Genomic DNA, 9,631 nt, shown 5'->3' on the forward strand with positions numbered 1-9,631 from the left:
GCGCCCTTGAGTCCGGTGATCTCTGCAAACTCGAGTCCGGTGATCTCTGAGCCATCGTGTCCGGTGATCTCTGAGCCATCGAGTGTGGTGATCTCTGAGCCATTGAGTCCGGTGATCTCAGCACTCTCAAGTCTGGTGATCTCTGCGCCCTCATGACCGGTGATCTCTGGGCCCTTGAGTTTGGTGGTCTCTGCGAACTTGAATCTGCGAATCTCTGAGCCATCGAGTCCAGTGATCTCTGCGACATTGAGTCCGGTGATCTCTGAGCCATTGAGTCCGGCGGTCTCGAGTCCGTGATCTCTGAGCCCTCGAGTCCGGTGATCTCTGCGCCCTTGAGTCCGGTGATCTCTGCGTCGTTGAGTCCTGTGATCTCAGAGCCCTTGAGTCCGGTGATCTCTGCACCCTTGAGTCCGGTGATCTCTGCGTCCTCGAGTCCAGTGATCTCTGCGACATCGAGTCCGGTGATCTCTGAGCCATCGAGTCCTGCGGTCTCGAGTCCGTGATCTCTGAGCCCTCGAGTCCGGTGATCTCTGCGTCCCCGAGTCCTGTGATCTCAGATCCCTCGAGTCCGGTGATCTCTGAGCCCTTGAGTCCGGTGATCTCTGAGCCCTTGTGTCCGGTAATCTCTGCGCTCTTGAGTCCGGTGATCTCTGCGTCTTCGAGTCCAGTGATCTCAGAAACCTCATGTCCGGTGATCTCTGAGCCCTCGAGTCCGGTGATCTCAGCGCCCTCGAGTCCCGTGATATCTGCGCCCTCATGACCGGTGATCTCTTTGACCTTAAATCTGGTGCTCTCAGAGCCCTCGTGTCCGGTGATCTCTGAGCCATCGAGTCCGGTTACCGCTACTGCTCCTCCCGAGGCAGCGACGTCTGCTTGTAAACTCTCTGTTTTACCTGTGCTCCTTATTATCTTGGTCACAGTCAAGGTTGCCAAATATGAATTCTCTGTCTGCACTCTCATGATCATGGAGACTGATCATGAACTCCCTTTGTTCCCAGTTGTCTCTGTTAAAGCCACGGAAACTGATTTTGAACTCTTTAAAATTCCTGTTACTGCCATTGAGGCATTTAATAATCTCTCTATGCCCTATGTTTCAGTTTTACCATGGTATCCAGCACTGACAGTGCCATCATAGTTCCAGGCTCCACCTTGGTCTTCTGCTCCGTAGTTATGGTCTTAAGCACCTTCAGCTCGTCTGGACAGTGATACATTTTTTTCTTTGATTAATAGGAAATTTAAAAAACAGCATTTATTTGAAATATTTAGTACCGTTATAATCTTACTTACCCCGAACCTTAGAATGGAAGTGTGTCCTAGTTCCCACAAAAATATTAAACAGCAAAAATTATTTTCATATTAATACCATTTCTTGAGCAGCAAATCAGCAGGTGATTTCTGAAGGATCATGTGACACTGAAGACTGGAGTAATGATGCTGAAAATTCAGCTTTACCATCAGAGGAATAAATTACATTTGAAAATATCATAAAATAGAAAATAGTTATTTTATTCTAATAATATTTTACAATATTACTGTTTTTTTTGTATTTTTGTTCAAATAAATGCAGCCTTGATACGCAGAAAATTCATCTTCAGAAACATAAAAAGCTGTTAAAAAACTGTAATTGTACCAGTATTTTCACTGGTAGTGTATTTGTTTAGCCTGACGTCGTCATACTCAGATTCTAGTCAGAATGTGAGTCTGAAACTTCTCCATTGGGCTGTGACTATTATGGGGCGTGTGTCAACCGAACCAGGAAATAAATGGCCTCTGCACTCAATTGGATAGACCTAGAACCAATCAGAGCAACGGAGCAAGTTAACGTTGATAGATTAAACTTTTTCCGAATCCCGTAGGAAGGACGGCAAAAACATCTTTCCCATCGACAAATGCCTTGATCGCGGTTCTCTGTTCCTCTTTTAAAATTAACGCACGGCCTATATCTTCTATAACACACGCGATAGCGGAATTTACACAACTCAATTCCCCAGCGGCAGGCATGAATTCAACCCAAGCACTTTGATTACGTGGATGGTTACGTTACCATTGCTCATCTGTCCATCATCGTATAAAGCCCGCCCTGACAATTTGATTGATCTGAACAATTTTTTGTTCGGCCATAATAGCTCCTCAACGGATCGAGTCCAGACCGAACTTCCCGACTTAAAAATTTTGTGGCCTGGGTTCGGGCTGGCATCCAGGCTAGTATTTGTTAGGTTTTAGATCAAAAGTTTACTTGTTTTTTTTTTTTACAAAAAAACTTAGCAATGGCTCATTGGTTCGTTCATAAGAGAAATAGCCATTTCTGATTCATTTTTCTGAATCAGAAAATTTCATTTTATCCAGTCTAGATGATTCCTTCATTAACTAATTTTATAATATTTTAAAGATACTTTCATGGTGCCTGTTTAAAGCTTTGGTCCACATTTATTGTAATTAATGGAAAAGAGTGATCAGTATGTGAATCAAAATATGTCCTTTGTGTTTAACAGAAGAATGAAAGTCATTGGAATGGCATGAGGGTGAGTGATAGTTTAAATTATTTTGAAATGATTTTGAACTGTGAAATCTGTATTTATGAAATGTTTAAGTTGATACTTATGATAATTAATTACTGTCATTGAAAAATCTCTGTTCTCATGGAGTTTGCAGAAAACAATTTAAACATTGTTTTGATTCATTATGAGCAGTGGCGTTCTTAACATAGAGGCACAGGTAGGTGGCTGCTTGGGGCCCCCTAACAGCGGTCGTAGTAGGGGGGCCCCCAACCAACCTAAAAAAAAATATATATATAGAAAAGAAAAAACATGAAAAGCCTCTTATCATCGTGAACGCTTCAAAAGCATAGTAAATGGTATTAATATTCTTAAGAAATACGTTGAAATGTTGAAGTAGTAGTTAAAATGTCCAGTTCATGGTTATCTGTCCCTACACATAACACCCCTTACTTTCTCACTGAAATGGACTAGTCCGTACAGGTGTGCGAAACGGCGAAAGATAAACACAATGACAGGAGGACTGGGAAGTACACAACGAAGCAAGACGAGTCTAAACCATAGACTGTTAAAAAAATTATAAACAGTGCTGGTTTTCCTGGCATTTTGGCAAAGACAGGTGTTATCTGAAACCGTATTCTCTGTTGGGTTCCATCATGACTGTTAGTTTGTGTAGTACTACACTTTGTGTGTTCTCTGCTTTCCATCTTCATTTTGGAGTAAAGAAATGTATGCAGGGTTTAAAGGGGAAGGTTTTTTTTCTCCTCTCCAACCTAAATGTACCTTCGCTTTGGGCCCCCAATTTGCTAAATCCGCCACTGATTATGAGCCACAATGCCAATATCGAAACAATCATGCATCTCGGCAGAACATTAACACCACTCCAAAGCCCCCTAATGAGTGAGAATCAGTTTCGGTCACACCCAGACTGCGCAGTAGCCTAAATAGACACAGTTAAATTAAATTAGTGGTACAATTCCCCAAAGAATGACTGGAAAATAAATAATGTGCTTTATATTAGGCAGTTTTTTTCTGGGGAAAAAAGTACATTATTAATAAAATGATGAATAAAACTTTCTGGCAGATGCTTCATTTCGAATCATCTTCCTCTCAGCATGATATCAATTAATAAGTAACTGTTTTTCCTGTAATGTATGCACAAATTTATCATAGTAACCATGGCTAGGACAACAAAACTTCTGCATTAGCCATTGTCACAAAAAAAGAGAAATTAACAAAATAACAGAAAAGCTTTTTACAGTGTTTAAAGAAGATCCATTTATTACTGGTGGTTGCTAAAGTTCATATTTGCATATAAGGCTCATATAGGATAATTACTGCCATAATTAGGGTTAATGATTCGAACAATTCTCTAACTGTATTACATTTTGCAGTGTGGCTCATACTGGATTGTTTGTGCTACAGACATGAATGATATCTTCTGTGGCTTATTGAGGAAAAGTGTGTTATTACTTTTCTACGTGATTAGACTTATGATTTTTGCCTTGTGGAACATAAAACTGGTAAAAAATATTCATAGACTTGTTAAAATTACAGACCAGAGTATCATATTTTATGACCAGAATGAGCTTTTTGTGCCAGTAGGAAACCACCTAGAAACAGGGAACGTTAGAGAACGTAACATTCCACCAGTGTTCTCTCAAAGTTATGAGCAAACATTCTTCCAGTAATGATAACAGTTTCACCAGCTTTGCGTATGTTACAGCTTAGCCTAGTTTTGACGTAAAGGGGAATTAATTATGACTTGCGCCCTACTAAATATTTGGTAACACTTTAGAATACTGTTCTGTCATTAATGAATAACTAATGTCATTAATTAATAACTTAACTAATTTGTTAATCAGTGTTTCTTGTTTGTTAAAATGTCAATTTTGCGTTACTCATTTATTTCTATGCAGTTTTTCATTAATGACGGAACAGTGTTCTAAAGTGTTGTGTTGCACCATTAAACTTAGTTGAAAAGTAACTCTATGGCCTGGTTTCACAGACAGGGCTTAGAATAAGCCAGGATTAGGCCTTAGTTTAATTAGGACGATGTAAGTAGCTTTTATAATTGTGCATTACTGGTGTGCGTCTTGAGTCAAAACAATGGCACTGGTATATTTTTAGATATGCCAGTGCAAGTTGCTTTCAGTTAAAACAGCTCAAACATGCATACAGTAGTTGTAGTCTAATAATAATAATACATTTAATTTGTGACATATATATACCGCTTTTCTCTGCACTCAAAGCACTTTACATTGGAAGGGGGAATCTCCTCAACCACCACCAATGTGCAGAATCCACCTGGATAATGAGGAAACAGTGTGATGAAGACAATCAGTATATATGGGGATTATTAGGAGGCCATGATGATGGACAGAGGCCAATGGGAAAATTTGGTCAGGATGCCGGGTTAAAACCCAAACTCTTTTTTCGAAGGACATGCTGGGATTTTTAATGACCACAGAGAGTCAGGACCTCGGTTCAACGTCTCATCCGAAGGACGGTGCTCTTTGACAGTATAGTGTCCCCATCACCTTACAGGGGCATTAGGACCCACACAGACCGCAGGTGAACCCTCACTAACACCTCTTCCAGCAGCAAGCTGGTTTTCCCAGGAGGTCTCCCATCCAGGTACTGACCAGGCTCAACCCTGCTTAGCTTCAGTGGGCAACCAGTCTTGGGCTCAATTGCTCAATTTCACAGGGTGAAATGGCTGGAGTATAAGCATTGTCTGTGAAACTGGGGGTATGTATAATATTTACGGAAGCCTCTGACCAGGAGTAACGCAGCAGACTGACTGAATTGCATCAATAAGCTCTTGGTTTAATTGACAGACTCTAATCCTTTAGACAGTGCTGTAGTGGATGGGCACGCACCGTGGGGGTAACCGCATTAGACACAAACTCTTGCCAACCCACCCAACATCCCCCCGGAACGCGATTTCTACCGTGAATAAAAATTCTTCAAGAACATTTCCTAAAAAGGGCGTCTTTGTGTGAATCAGTCCATGTTGTGCATGTCAAATAATCCCCTCGTAATAAATAAATGTAATTTATGATGTTTTTGTAACAGTATTTATTCATTATTTATTTATAAAAAACCCTATTAAGTTATTCATGATTAAGTTGTGTCATATTATAATGGGAATTTTTTTTAACCGTTATTTATGCAAGACAAAAGAAATTAGAATGAGGGATAAACACCTCGGCCCTGTCACAAATGGCACACTTCATATGAACTTACAGTCTTGTGGACTAACAATGGCTGCTGCGTGCGCGTGTCTGTTAAAACTGATTTCGGACAGACTTTTTAGGAAGCGTATCGGTTTAATGATCTACAGCTAAACAGTGCGAGCTTTGGTGAAAACCAAGCAAATATTGATTTACTACAGTAGTATTTTCTTGCTAGAAATGGCATCAAAAGTGGAAGAATTTGATCAAAAACTTACATTTACTCACAAACTGACTAGAAACCGAAATCTGACAACAACTGTCGCATAAATTTTGTTTCCAAATGCTCTAATCATGAAAAGAAACTGCATTTTTCAGGCTGGACCAGCCAATGCCCCTGCAGTCCTAACTCAGAACACAACCAGAGCTTCTTAAGGCACCTGTAGTGACGTGATGATTTTACCAATCGCCGATTGGCTCTTTTCTTTAGAAGAGCTTTTCTTTACTTATTCTGCCATATTGCACGTTGCACTTTCTCACATTCATAGTAATATGAATGCACCGTCTTTATATATCTAAACATTTTTTACAACCCACTAGCTACATTCTGCCTTAAGAACAACTGGTACAACTGGTTCAAGAAGAGGTAGTCACAAACTACCTAGTAGTCCTAAGCCTTTAGTGTGGCTTACAAATAGCCTCACTAGAAATGGGAACGTAAGAACAAAGTATACTTTGGCTTCGTATACATCTGCATTCTGCTACAGTCTGTGAACTGTCAGCGTAATGTCCAATTTTCGTTTACAAAGCAGCATTTCATTCTCCATCGTTTTTTTTTTTTGGTTCTTTGGTTTGGGTCTTTTGGTTTTTGGTTCTCCATTTGTTCTGGTTTTTGTTCTAAACTTTGCATGCAGGATGAAAATTAAGTGTACCTGGGCCTTTAGCAAAACACTTTTAGAACATAGTTTTATTAGCTGGGAACAACACAGCAGAATGCTAAAAAAAAACAAAAAACTTTTATATTATTATATATTTACAGCTACTAATAACTCCTTTTGTGTTCTACTGAAGAAAGAAATAAAAGTTTCAAAACGGCAGAGTAAATTTAGATTTTTGGGTGTACTGTCCCTTTAAGCTTCATCTTGTAAGGATAAAATTCCCAGCAGTGTCTGTAATTATAAGTGTAGACAGTGTAGCGGGTCAGATGGAGGAAATTAATTAAGAGACAAGACTCACTGTCCATAGCGTCAAACACATTAGCCGTGGTGTATCTGAACTTTGACATTGTGGGCCCATTCCTTCAAAATACCTCACAAGGCGGTGGTCTTAGTTCATCTGTCAGTGTGAGTGAGATAATTTAATTGGAGTCTAAATCACAAAGCTTTACCTCGGGGCTCATTTCCTTCTCTGTGGGCCTCGAGTCAGTTCACTAGTGTAATAGCGTAAGCTTCTGTTGTTATACGTCACAGACATCACACACATGACCAGCGTCGGCCAATAGTGAGCCTACGTGTGACGTAGCTCTACGCAATCACACTACGTTAACTGACTCGAGGCCCACAGAGAAGGAAATTAATAGTTGAAATAAAGTCGTTTTTTTTGTTTGTTTTTGCTTTTAAAAAGTATTCTCATCGCTTGATAAACTTAAGATTGAGCCAGTGTAGTCACTTGAACTATTTTAACGAAAATTTTTCTCCTTCAAGCACGAAGATCATCTCCTTACTTGACTCCAAAGAAGACAAAGAGAAGTCAAAGATATGAAGCCTTCTGCTTGCTGTGGAAAATCCCCAGCAGTGTAGTGATGGCGCTGACAGCTGAAGGTGCTTTTCCCCTGCGACCATCTGGCAAATGTGACTGAGCAAATTTCACGTCTAAAAGAGCTTATTTCTGAGGAGTTTATTGCAAAATGTTGTGCCATGAATGTGGCACATGCTGGGCTCCTCTGCACTCCTTGGATGAGCACCGTGAGTGTGTTGCCTCTCTGGGCCGTGCTTACGCTGAAGCTGCTCTCATCGAGACGGACTGCCCTCGCTATGCTTGCGGGCAGCTTTCTTTTAAGAAAGCGACCTCGATGGTCGTCCTCCGCCACTCGCTTCCTCTCAGGAGCTGCGGCTGAGCCGTAGGGCCAAGCTGACGGGAGTAAGTGAGCTCATACAAGTCCAGATCCCGTGTGCATCACTTTGCCCACAGCAATGATTTCCCCACTCCTCCCAAGGAGACCAGCACCCTTGTCTGGTGCAAGTGGTTTGGTCTATTTCTCTGGATTTCGAGGAGTAATTTTCTAATGACATTATGTCATTGCCAGCTCCTGATGTAGTGGAGTGGTCAAACTCTGGCCGCCAAACTTATTCGTGACCTGACCAAGGCTGAAGAGCTCGGCTTGGAGTGGTCGGCCTGCACCTGCGGGCGCCACAGAGAACTGTTCTGTTCTTCCCCGAAGTTCACGATGAACTGACCAAGGCATGGCGCACCCCCCACTTGGCCCCCGTCCATTCTTATGCTTTGCCCGTTCTCACCACTGTTGACAGCGCCAAGCAATAAGGCCACGGGAAGTTTCCCCCCTGGAGGAGGCCATCGCAGTGAATCTCTGCCCTCCCAAGGCCAAGGCTGATCACCCCTTTAAGCTGTACAAGGCCTTAGCAGCCAGAGCCAACTCTGTGGCTGGTAAAGCAAGTTCTGCTCTCCACTCAATGGCAGTCCTTCAAGTGTTTCAAGCCAAACTCTTCCGTGCTATAGATGAGTCTGGCCCAGACACTGCTGTTTTCAAGGAGCTGCTCAGTGCAACCGACCCCGCCCTGTGCGGTTCTAAGATAACGGCCCAGGCGATCAGCCATGCGATAGCCATTTTGGTGGTTCTCGAGCGCCACTTTTGGTTAAATTTAACGGAGATCTAGGACATGGACAAAACAGGTCTCCTCGACTCCTCAGTTTCTCCCACGGGCCTGTTTGGCTCTGCAGTGGACGAGTCGCCAAATGCTCTATGGCAGCCCAGAGTGATCGCAAGCTAAGCGCCACTTCTTGTCGAAGCGAGGCGGTTCCACTGCTTTAAGCCGCCAGAGGTCCTTGTCGACTCAGCAGCCTGTCAAGCCTGCGTCAACGTCTGGCAGAGCAGAGCCTGAGGTCAGAAAGCACCCCTGGAGTGCCAAGCGCTACCCATTCCCGTAAGCATCAGGGTCCCCACCTAAAAAATTTACGTTGGACCCTGAGTCACAACCAAATCATTCCCGATACATCAGGTGTGAAGAAGGGAAGCCAGAGTCCCGCCACGGCCAGACCAGCTCCCAAAAGGTCTTGTTCTTGCCCCTTTGCCCCCGTTCAGATCCGGGCAATGCGGACGCTCTTATAGCGAATTGAGAAATAGAAAACAAACACCTTCACAAAAGAGCTCTTCTCCTCTTCACCTGCTCTCTGGCAGTACAAGCATTGGTCCCCTGCCCCAGTGTTAATGATGATAATTGTGGCATCACTGGCACCACATGATATTAGGCTCTCTTTATCAGGATAATGATACTCCATTAGTTGTGTCCCAGTCACTAATCTCTTCATGCACATGGGGCTAAACTGGGACAAAAGTTTTAATGGGGTTGCTTGTAATCAAACCCATTAGCCTCTCCTTCATTCATTGAATTACCTGATTGACACATAATGTTCATTTATTCCATATATAACGATCCCTCAATGCTGGTTTCCAGACCCTTCAGAATGCTTATATTCAATTCTCATCAGACCTTTGCAGACAAGGTCTTCAGCCTAATTAATCAAATTAAAGAATCCATTCCTCAGCCTCTCCATTAATCAAGCTGTACTGTGTGATGTGAATATAAAGTGACCTTACTGGAAGAGACTCCATCAACCATCAAATCACAAACATGCTGCACGATACACATACTCTCATATATCTCTACAGTAAGTACTGTGACTGATAAAAGGGCTGTACTTCAGTGCAAAACAAAAAGGAAA

This window comes from Siphateles boraxobius, unplaced genomic scaffold (assembly GCF_051911475.1).
Source record: "Siphateles boraxobius isolate OS27281-9 unplaced genomic scaffold, OSU_SipBor_1 65, whole genome shotgun sequence".
In the NCBI taxonomy this organism is placed as follows: Eukaryota; Metazoa; Chordata; class Actinopteri; order Cypriniformes; family Leuciscidae; genus Siphateles; species Siphateles boraxobius.